The following is a 12,101-nucleotide window of genomic DNA, read 5'->3' as shown; positions in this document are numbered from 1 at the left end:
TGAAACCTTGCACCTAATGCCAGTGTGGTGTCAAGATGTCTGATAGACCCTGACACAGACTGGTCACTGTACCTTCTGTACTAGTACATGTAATCTGTTACTGTCAACTGTAATCCTAATGTCTCCAAGCTATTGATGATTCATGAATCTTGACCTTGTATCTCTCATGTGTATCCTCCTCAATAAAAGGCATGAGGGACGAAGGTTTAGTTGCTGTTCTCCACTAGAGAGGTAGCCACCTTCCTTCCCCCAGACATAATAAAGTGAGGCAGTGGTGCCTCACACACCCTAGGCTCGGTTGGAAGTTGCTCTGTCCAGGAGAGGCTTCATGACCATGGCGGAACAAACTTTTACCCAGGACACTTCTTTACGTCTAGGGGAAGGAAGGTGACTACCTCTCCAGTGGAGAACAGCAGCTAGACCTCCATCCCTTATGCCTTTTATTGAGAAGGATACACGTAGGAGATACAAGATCAAAATTCATAAATCACCAATAGCTTTTAGGTGCCTAGGTTACAACTGATAATAACTGATTACACATTCCAGTACAATGGATATAATGAACAGTCTATGCCAGGATCTATCAAACATCTTGACACCACACTGGCACTAGGTACAAGGTGGCATACACTCCCTGCTAGAGATTGTTTATAGTTAACTAAGAGACATGAGAAAGCAGAGCAAGTTCTAAAGCATACCAAGTATTGTTCAAATCCAACTCCCACGGAAACCCTCTGAATGGTTTTTGGGTGTGTCTCCCACGCAGCCACTGTTGAGACATAAAGACAAGCACAGCCAGGGTGCTGGCGGCAGGTCACGCTCAGGCCGGGGCTACAATTGCCTAAACCAAAAGGAGTGATTCCCTACAATAAATTGTCCTCGGTAAAAGTTTGTTCAACAGACATAATGAAATGTCCTGGGTAAAGTTTGTTTCGCCATGGTCACAAAGACTCTGCTGGACAGAGCAGCTTCCAACTGAGCCTAGGTTGTGTGAGGCACCTCCGCCTCAGGCATGTTCCTGTGTTGAAGATCTGGTCCCCTTTTGGGGGTATGCAAGAGGCATTCGATCCATGTTTTTCTAGCACATCATTGTAAGGACTCTATAGGCAATGGAAAGCACCTACATGGAACCTGTTCTGAGAAAAACACCTGCTGTTAGTGTTCCTGGAACCTGGTGACCTCAGTGTTTAGAATGCCGAGACAAGGTCTGGGTGTAAAACAGGATGCCTGGCAGCAAACAGGTGGTTCAAGAGATTACCACAGAACAAGCAGCCCCAAAAGTTTTCTTCAGATCAAATATTTAAAAACTGCTCTACCCATTGCCCGGGGTTCTCCATCCACTGATTTTTCATAGACGCCTTTTTCTTCCATTGCTGAACAAGCCTCTGCTTGCAGTCCACAAGATCCGACCAGTGCATTCCATGTGTGAGGAGGCATCACCTAACAACTTGTTTCTAATAGATATCTCCCTCCCTTCCCCTCCCTACAAGTAAGTAAATAAAATATATACTTTTAATTCAGAGTATAAGACCACTGAAATATAATCCAAAATTTAAAAAACATTAAACTAAGTAATGTAAGAGAGGAGTTGAAGAACATCTTAATACTTACCAGAAATTATAGAAATCCCTTGTAAATGAACATAATCTCCAGCGCACTGAAACTGGCATGATGATCATAGTGATATGACACTTTTGGCCAACCCCTGGCAAGGGAAGACTGTACAGTGTTTTCTTGTCCATAAAACACCTTCCTCATTGAATAAGATCTTTTTCCGCCCTCCCTTAATTGTGTGATCTTAAAATCCTCAGGATCCACATGCTTGGCACTCCTGAGTGCTGCTCAGTTTATGTTTCCGTATCATCTTATCACCCAACAATTTACTACAAACATTATTTTTCTGTTAGTTCTTGGCTACTCCTTCAATAAAGCCATTGAGGAAGCCATGTTGTGATGACGTTTCTTTATTCACTGCTGTATATCACAGACCTAGATACATCTCTGAACAAGAGATAATTAGTACTGGATTTTTTAAGTAATGAAAGACCATACCATGCCTATTCTTCTATAATTCTACATTTTCTCCTCACACTTTACAATAGCTTATTCACCTCGCTTTCGCCCCTCAAATGGTAATGAATAAAAAGGACTCACACTTGGCAGAAATGAGAATTTTATAATAGCCAGCTTTCCAGCATACCTATAGTTCTCATAAATTCTCTCACCTATTATAACTCACTGTCTATTAATTACACTCACTGAGACTAACCTGTTCTCAGGTTTCACAGCCTTCTGTCTGCTAGCTATTTCAAAAATGCTTTGTACTCCACTAATCATCATTCATACCTTTCTACACACTGCTCACCCCTTAATTTTATGCCAGAAATAATGTGCTGTTCCATGCACACACTGTCACTGTATTTACAGGGGTAGTCATCATCATTTCCCAGCGAGAGGGTTAAATCCTGAAATTAAAAACATTTTTCTCAGGCTCAGAGGTCCATTTTCTCAACCTACACAGATGTCAGAATTGCAGCGATCCCGGCACTGAATATAAATTTGTTACATAGTCAGTATTCCCCAGTCCAGGTCATATTCTTTAAGATTTTTGAGGCAGATGTGCCTCACACACCCTAGGCTGGACTGGAAGCTGCTCTGTCCAGCAGAGTCTTCGTGACCACAGCAGAACAAACTTTACCCAGGACATTTCATTATGTCTGGGGGAAGGAAGGTAGCTGTCTCTCTAGTGGAGAACAGCAACTAAACCTTCATCCCTCTTGCCTTTTATTTATTTATTTTTTATTTTTTTTTACTTGTGTCCCGATGCCTGAGGATAGAACGGGTGGACTGGAAACTATTGGCACCGAAAACATGACGTCGAGGGGGCTGGAGCCTTTTCACTCTGTCTCTGTACAGTACGAGGACTGGGACCACACGCCCGACCCCCGTCAAGAAGAGGAGGGTCCTCGTGCCTTTTATTGAGGAGTATATAAATGGGCGATACAAGGTCAAAATTCATGAATCATCAATAGCTTTTTGGCGTTTGGATTAGAGTTGACAATAACAGATTACATGTACCAGTACAGAGGGTACAGTGACAGGTCTGTGTCAGGGTCTATCAAACATCTTGACACCACACTCGCATTAGGTGCAAGGTTTCATACATTCCTTGCTAGAGATTGTTTATGTTACATTAATGATAAAGAAAGCAGAGCAAGTTCTAAAGCATAGTAAGCATTCTTGAAATCCAATTCCCATGGAAACCCTCTGAGTGGTCTTTGGTTGTTTCACACACAGCCTTATGTTGAGACTTAAAGACAAGCACAGCCAGAATGCCGGCAGCAAGTCATGCTCAGGCGGGGATTACAATTCCCTAACCCATGAGGAGCGGTTCCCTACAGATATTCAGAACAGACCATGTCTCAAAAAATTCAGTAAGAAATATCATATGCAAATACAGGTGAAATAATTATTTCCTTGCAAAGATATGAGATCTCTGAATGCAAAACCTTTTTCTCAGTGTCAGAAGCCCACTTTCAACGCCTTCATGGGTGTGTCAACAGTGTACACATCTGGGTAGCAAATGCAAACTTGTTATGGAACCACATTCCCAGATATACCCTGTATTGTTAGGAAAAGGAAGCCACATCCTGAAAATACATTAAGAAATATTTTGGAGGAATATCAATAATTTCTGGAAAACAATACCGAGAAAGAGCCACATGGAATATATCTGAGGAAGTAAATGGTATGGTGCAACCACATACGCTTGCTTTAGGGCAGCCTGATATCACCCTCAATGTTCCCTCTACACCTGTCTGGAGTAGTCTTCCTCTGATCGGTGTGTGAGCACAATGGACCTCCCTACGTTCAGCCAAGAGCTTTGCTACCCGTGAACTGAAGAGAATGAAGACTGTATGTTTTATTCAGCATTTTAGGGAACCTTAATATTTTTATAGCAATTGCTGGATGTGCAATTTTTAACCTTTTATAACCGCTGTCATCGATAGGGAACTGGCACGACTAAACATCGACATTGCGGCTCTACAGGAGACCTGGTTGGCTGACAACGGAACTATCAGAGAAACCAACTACACCTTCTACTGGCAAGGGAAGTCTCCGGACCAACCAACACAGCACGGTGTTGGGTTCGCTGTGAAGAACACGCTTGTTAACTCCATAGAGCCACCCACAGGAGGCACAGAGAGATTACTTACCCTCCGATTGTCAACAACTTTCGGCCCAGTCAGCATTCTTAGCGCGTACGCCCTAACCCTCTGCGCCACCATCGAAGAGAAAGAACAGTTCTACCATGCACTGGACGAAGCGTTATCCAAGATCCCCAGAAGTAACGCTCTCTATCTCCTTGGAGACTTCAACGCAAGAGTAGGAGCCGACCGCATGGCCTGGCCCACCTGCCTTGGAAACTTTGGGAGAGGAAAGATCAATGAGAATGGTCAGCGACTGCTTGAGCTTTCGTGTCACCACGGCCTGTGCGTGACAAACACATTCTTCGAGTGCAAAGAGATCCACCAGGTGTCATGGAGGCACCCCCGCTCCCGCCATTGGCACCAGCTTGACCTCGTCATCACCAGAAGAACGGATATTGGCAGCACCCTCCTCACCCGCAGCTACCACAGTGCAGACTGCGACACGGACCATGCCCTCGTGGTAAGCAAGGTGCGCATAATGCCGAAGAGGTTGCACCACTCCAAGATGAAGGGTCGCCCACGCATCAACACCAGTTGTGCCAGCAACCCAGTTAAGACCCAGCAATTCATCAACAAGATGGAAGATGCACTCGGCGAGGGAGTGGCGGCAGATGACATTATCGAATCCAATTGGCCACGTCTCCGCGACGCCATATACAACTCCGCCATTATTGCTTACGGGAAGAAAGAGCGGAAGAACGCTGACTGGTACGAGGCTCACTGGGAAGAAATGGAACCCGTGATCGAGGCTAAGAGGAAGGCCCTACTGGCTTACAAGGCCACGCCCACTCCCAGTACACTTCAAGCTCTACGGGCTGCCAGGAACAAAGTCCAGAAGACCGCCCGCCACTGTGCCAACACCTATTGGCTAAACCTGTGCAGAAGCATTCAGGAAGCCGCCGATATAGGCAACGCACGAGGAATGTATGAGGGTATCAAGAAGGCAACAGGCCCAATCCCCTCCAAGATCGCCCCCCTTAAGTCCAAGACAGGTGAGGTCATCACTGACCAGGAACAGCAAATGCGGCGGTGGACCGAGCACTACCTCGAGCTGTACGCAACGAAGAACACCGTAACAGACACTGCTCTTAACGCCATCCCAGACCTACCAGTCATGGAGGAGCTAGACACCCCACCTACTGCGGCAGAGCTCGGCAAAGCCATCGACCGCCTCGCTTGCGGGAAAGCACCAGGAAGCGACGGAATCCCTCCAGAAATCCTAAAGAGCGGGAAACCAGTCCTGCAACAGGCGCTCCACCATCTACTCTGTCTCTGCTGGAAGGAGGGTTACATCCCCCAGGATATGAGAGATGCCAACATTATCACCATGTACAAGAACAAAGGAGACCGCAGCGACTGCAACAATTACCGGGGCATCTCTCTCCTCAGCGTCGTCGGCAAAGTATTCGCCAGGGTCGCTCTTGCCCGCCTGCAGACCCTTGCTTCCCACGTCTACCCAGAGTCCCAGTGTGGCTTCAGAGCTGGCCGATCAGCAGTGGACATGATCTTCTCCCTACGCCAGCTGCAGGAGAAGTGTCACGAGCAGCATAAACCACTCTACCTCGCCTTTATTGACCTCACGAAGGCGTTTGATCTGGTCAGTCGAAGCGGACTCTTCAGCTTGCTACAGAAGATTGGCTGTCCACCACATCTGCTTGCTGTGGTCATGTCCTTTCACGACAACATGCACAGCACGGTGTCCTACAACGGCGCAACCTCTGAGGCCTTCCCAGTCAGCAGCGGAGTAAAGCAGGGCTGCGTCCTCGCGCCTACGCTGTTCGGAATCTTCTTCTCCATGCTCCTCCAATACACCTTTAAGGACTGCAGCGAGGGTGTCTTCATTCACACCAGATCCGATGGCAAGCTCTACAACCTGGCCCATCTACGAGCCAAGACCAAAGTCAAAGAGGTGCTCATCCGTGAGATGCTCTTCGCCGACGACGCAGCCTTGACATCACACTCCGAAGAGGGACTCCAGCAGCTAGTCACTTGCCTTTCCCACGCATGCAAGGAGTTTGGACTAGCCATCAGCCTGACGAAGACGAATGTTATGGCTCAAGGCACGGGGACTCCCCCATGCATCACCATCGACGGATACACCCTGGAGGTTGTCAACGACTTCACTTACCTTGGGTCCACCATCTCGAGCTCTCTGTCAGTCGACTTGGAGGTCAACCGGAGAATCGCCAGGGCAGCCACAGTTATGGCCAGACTGAACCGGCGAGCGTGGAACAATTCCAGCCTCACTGAGAAAACCAGACTGCGCATCTACCAAGCCTGCGTACTCAGCACTCTCCTCTATGGCAGCGAGACGTGGACCACCTACGCAAGGCACGAAAGGAAACTCAACAGCTTCCACATGAGGTGCCTGCGACGCGTCCTGCATGTCGCCTGGCAGGATAAGGTCCCCAACACCGAGGTGCTGAAGCGAGCCAATATGAGCAGTTTGCATGCAGTTCTTAGCGAGAGATGCCTCAGGTGGCTCGGCCATGTCAAAAGAATGGATGCAGGCCGTATCCCCAAAGACCTCCTCTACGGCGAGCTAGCAGAAGGCAAGAGGATGACAGGGCGCCCAAAACTGCGGTTCAAAGACATCTGCAAAAAGGACATGACACAATGCTCCATCAATCTCAACACATGGGAAGTTCAAGCAGGCGACCGCCTAGCCTGGAGGCTCGCGGTCAGCCAAGGTACGTCACGTGCAGAGGCTGCGCGCAATGAGGAGGCGGTCCAGAAAAGATCGAGGCGGAAGCAGCGTCAACAGCAGCAACAACGGCCATCTGCCTTCACCTGTAACAAGTGTGGCAGGGATTGTCACTCCCGAGTCGGACTGCACAGCCATTCTCGGCGGTGCAGATAGACTCTCAGGAAGCTACGCCATCGTCTCTCGAGACGGACGGCTGCCGACGATAACATGAATTACGAATGGAATCTGCAGGATCATTTTACTAACATGTCTTTGATAAAGGTGGTATTTAAGTCTTCCTGCTGGCTTTAATGAAAGCAGCAACTCTTTAAAAACATGCTGATAAAATGCTATAAAATACAAAGAGTAAGATAATCAGGCACATAAAGAATCTGAAAACTACAGAATAATGTTTATGCTATTATTCAATGTGTGGAGTTTCAATGGTGCTACTTGCCTAATATGTGGTCTGTGCTTAGAGGACCTCGGCTGTTACCATGGTTATTATTTCTGTAGTGTCCTCCACTTAATTTTTCTTATAAATGGTGTCCTAAAAAGTGTGTTTCTATCACTACACTAACTGGAATATGGGGTAAAGGACTCTCAGTTGTGGCCCAGGATGCTGAGCACTGCAGTGAGGGTTTGTGTTCAGAAGGACTATGTTTCAACCCAAAGGTTTGATGTGAGGAACAGGGGACTATGGCCTTGTCTGCAGGGATCACTTGTGAGTTTAATTGTCTCATATACACGGTAAGGATACAGAGAAAGAACATTCTGGGCAGTTGGTCCCTTGCATGAAAAAGAGGTGAGCACTTGATATGGACGAGATCTTTTTGGTCTCAAACATCACTTCCGAATGTGAAGTTCCAGCATTCACATCCACTAAAGGGTGAATGTCAGTGTCACATAGGAAAAACTCTCGCAAAGTCAACGTAAGACATGAAATTCACCCAAGTAAGTGGAATCATATCCTGACACTCAAAATGGTGGTGAAGGGACATAGACAGAGCTCAAATTACCAAGGCCTGTGGAGGGTCAGACTCCATGGTGGGTTCATCAAAAAGGCAAACTGTAGCTCCATCTAAAAGGAGGGTCCCTGTGTGCTGACAGTGTGATCAGTTGATTGGCCATCATCATAAAAAGCGAATGTTCTGTGGATACATTACTGCTCAGGGCACATGCCTGTCTTGTGGATTTGGTCCCTACTTGATGAGCGTGTAGCAGCAACGAATGGATAGTTCTGCCACACTTTGATATTTCTGTTGCACTTTCTCCCTCCCTTCTATTCCCTTGAAAAATGAATAAAATCTTTTAAATATAATAAAAGGTTATCCTGGTGGACTGTGCTTTGTCGTTTCAGGGAATTAGGGGTAGAATCACAGTAATTGTACCAATGGAAACAGCAACTTCAGCTGAGCCTCCCTGGTTCCCACAGTGTACATGACTGAGGGTTTCACAGCAGCACTAGACGTTGTTTCTGGAACCTTTTAGTTCCTCCTAAACTCAAAGGGTCCCCAGGAGACTTGCAAGCTGGGATGCAGTCAGCAGCAGCAGTTTGACCCAGGTTACCCCCTGATCCTGTCTCCAAGGTCCCCTGTTCTCTGACCTCCGTGTGACCGAACAGCAGTCCTGGGTGACTCACTCCTTTCCTGTAAATTCTGCAGGGAGCCGAAACAGATCACCACCTAGGCTCTCTCCTGTTACTTTCCCTACCCTGTGTTTCACTGTCCTCGGCCCAAATAAACATAGTCCAGGTTGGTCTCTGTCCTGTAACAATTTCACTGCGAGTCCCAGTATTTTATAATCTGAAATTCACACCCAGGGTGCCTGAGCACTGCCCTCCTATTACCTCTGCTCTGAGCTTTCAGAGTTGAACCCACCTCATACATCCCGTTGCCATCTGTTCTCATTTATAAACTTGTTCCAAGTGTAGGTGAAAGTCACAAGCCCTCTGCCGGAGGGCCTGCAAGCGCCCCCCCCCCCAGGTGTCCTGTGACCTCAGCTTACAAGAACTTGCAAACAAGTCTTGCTGGCGCCAGCAGCTGCACGTGGCTCCTGGTGGCTGAGTCACGGAATCCAGGGAACAAAGAGGGCTGAAGACCTAAGCCTATTTCCCATAGTGGTAACATTGGTTGTGGTGCAGACCCTTGGACACTTACTTGCACATGATTCTTTGGGGCTGGATTACAAGTCTCTGAGAACAAAGAAGCTTGAAAGTTAGTGTCTCCTCTCTCCTGGCAACTATATCAGATGTGGAACAGACCCGTGGACCTTTGTAATTTACCCCTTTGCTCTGTAGCTCTATAGGTTAATGTTTATCCCTTTTAGTGGAAAGAATGTTTGTTACCATGTAAGCTTTTTTAGTTTCTATTTAGTTTTACTTAAAAAAATTTTTTTTTCTGCAACCCTATAAAAGAAACGGAAAGCTGTGAATAATCGCTGATGGCCTGAGCGAGCCACAGTCCTCCGTGCGTAGCTGGCCACTCATCCGGCTTGCTGGACTTAATCTCTGTCTCTTTCCACAAATATTCATGCAACACCAAGCCAAGAACCCCCTTGATAGCAGACCAGAAAAAGGAAAAAAAAAACACAAAATAGAGCTTATTCTATTATTAAAAACTTGATATTTTAAACTGATAATGTTAATACAGACGTTAAAAATGAGAAGTGTAAAGCTTAAAGAGAGTGTAAAATATTAATGTTATGGAGCATTTGTGAGCAAAGAGGACACGAGGCAATTTAGAAACAAATTGATGGCGTTTATTTACCTGGCCAGGGACGGTTCTTCCCACCTTCAGAGGCGGAAGATGGGAGAGCCGCGCTGCCTTACAGACTAAAAGGTTTTTAAAGGTTTCTAAAGGCAAAAAAAACTAGACTCATGTCCTTGGAGCTGCCCAATAAAAGTAGTAGGTGGGAGAAACTACACATAGACACTTTCTAATTTAGAGGGGCTTTAGCTGATAAACATTTAGTGCATTTAGTGCACTTAGTGCGCCTGGGATAGAGATAACAGTCAGGGTGAGCTAACACAGGGACTTCAGCTAGTAAATTCTTGGTAGTAAATTCTTGATGCATCTGGGATAGAGATAACAGCCAGGGTGAACTAACAAGGGGGCTTCAGCTAATAAATTCTTGGTGCATCTGGGATAAGTGAACAAAATAACTTGCCACTGGAGTAAGAAAGCAAAAATGGCAAAAAAGCAAAAAAGTAAAAAATGACCTATCACATTAAAACATCACTCCAATATAAAAATACCATTTATTTAATAAAGGAAAAAAGGCCAAAAATCAGTGACATTGTAACATGCATTAAAATTAGTTCTGTCAGTTTGTCATAACTGCCAAAACTCCTATCAGATGAAATACAACACAGAATCAGACATTGAGCAAAGATACACACATAGCAAATACACATCTGAGAAAAAGTTCACCATCAATCCTTAAAACAATGCCATGAAACAATGATGTAGCAGTACGATTTTAAAAAAGTGAAAATTAACAGATTTGAATAGCCCTGGTTGGTGCGGCTCAGTGGATTGTGCACTGGCCTGAGAACCAAAGGTCACTGGTTCGGTTCCCAGTCAGGGCATGTGCCTGGGTTGTGGGCCGGGTTCCCGGTTAGGGATATGCAAGAGGCAACCACACATTGATGTTTGTCTCCCTCTCTAGAAATAAATAAATTAAAAATTTTTCAAAAATGTGGGTAAACTGAACCTGTCATAGACTGCTGGAGAATTTAAAATAATATAGTTTAGATCACAGATTGCTAATATGTGTAACTTATACATTTACCTACTTTACATTCAGACTTTGCACATGAAGAATTATGAACAAATATTTTCACCAGCTTCAAAGTCAAAAACTAGAAATAATCATTTTGAATAAATTCAGTGATATGTTCAAAGGAAATACTATTTCTCAGCAAAAACTGATAAGCTAGTACTACATCATTAATAAATCGCCAATTATATATGCAACGTAAATGTAAGCAGAAAAAACACCGTTACTCGCAGTTATTTACTACAATGGAGTATCAATCACGTTTACCAACTGATCTGTGCAGGGCTGAGATTAAAATGCCTATGAAGTAAATTCCCTGTAATGGCCAATATTATGACAATGGTGATGGTTTCACTGTCATGTACAGGGGAAGGCTGACCAAATATTATACTAAAAATGTCTACTAACTAAGATTTTAAAAAATGGTAGGTATTGAAAATTAATATGTCCAACTCATTTTGAAAATAGGTTTAGCAACTGAATATTCATTCCAAATATCATACACTTGGGAAGAGACTTTGCCTCACAGACAACCAACACAGCCGACAAGTAAAGCTCAGTGAAACTGCACTGGCTGTTGTGGTTCAATAGAATGAGCACCAGTCTATGGACAAATAGGATGGGGGTTTCATTACCAGTAAGGGCATATGCCTGAGAATGGCTCTAATGCAGCCATGTGAGTGGCAACAGATCAATGTATGTTACACACAGACTGATGTTTCTCTCGCTCCCCCTCTCTATAAATATAAAGAAAAGAAAATGTTTTAAGAAAAAACAGCTCAAAGTAACATAACTGCTGGATGGGTCAAAATAGAAACATCCCTCAACTATAGATACACCTTAGTTTTCATTCTGCTAGGGCATCAGTAGCTCTGACATGAGCATATGAGAGACCACAGAAATCCACACGTTTAAAAAAAATTATATTGATTTTAGAGGGAAAAAGAGAAAGACAGAGAGACAGAGAGGGAAGTCTGAATTTCTTGTTCCAGTAATGTGTGCATTCACTTGTTGCTCCATATATGTGCCCTGACAGGATATTGAAATCAGAGCCTTGGCATATCAGGAGATTATACGTGACCAATTGAGCTACCTGAGCACACACTTAAACCCTTTTCATTATATTTAAGGACAATGACTGAATCAACAGAAGATAAATATTCCTATGGATCCTGTGATTTGTGTACACACCAATCCTGCACTATTTCTGAGAAACATTTTCTGGATTCATGCTCAGAAGGGGAAAATGCCCTCTAGTTGGCTGCAGTCACCTCCAGCACCTAATACGCCAGTGTTTCTGTTGCAGTCACAGTATACTCTCACCCCTATGGTGATACAACCAGTGACCATCACCACACAATTGCAGACATTATAGCACCTGGCCTACTGCATGAACAGAGGCAGAGATTCCCTCCAATAATATT

At 45.0% G+C, this 12,101-nt stretch overlaps 1 non-coding gene across 1 annotated transcript; it reads right to left on the bottom strand.

Moving 5' to 3' along the window:
- Window positions 1–2,813: 2,813 nt before the first annotated feature.
- LOC149995303 (small nucleolar RNA SNORA57) lies at window positions 2,814–2,962 on the bottom strand. The gene has a single exon (XR_016507919.1). It is a non-coding gene; the product is annotated as a small nucleolar RNA SNORA57 (small nucleolar RNA).
- Between the last annotated feature and the right edge of the window lie 9,139 nt (window positions 2,963–12,101).

The sequence above is a fragment of the Furipterus horrens genome, unplaced genomic scaffold (genome assembly GCF_987537825.1).
Source record: "Furipterus horrens unplaced genomic scaffold, mFurHor1.1.pri manual_scaffold_13, whole genome shotgun sequence".
Lineage (NCBI taxonomy): Eukaryota > Metazoa > Chordata > Mammalia > Chiroptera > Furipteridae > Furipterus > Furipterus horrens.
The sequence above is the reverse complement of the archived record's forward strand: the minus strand, read 5'-3'. Positions and strand labels throughout refer to the sequence as shown.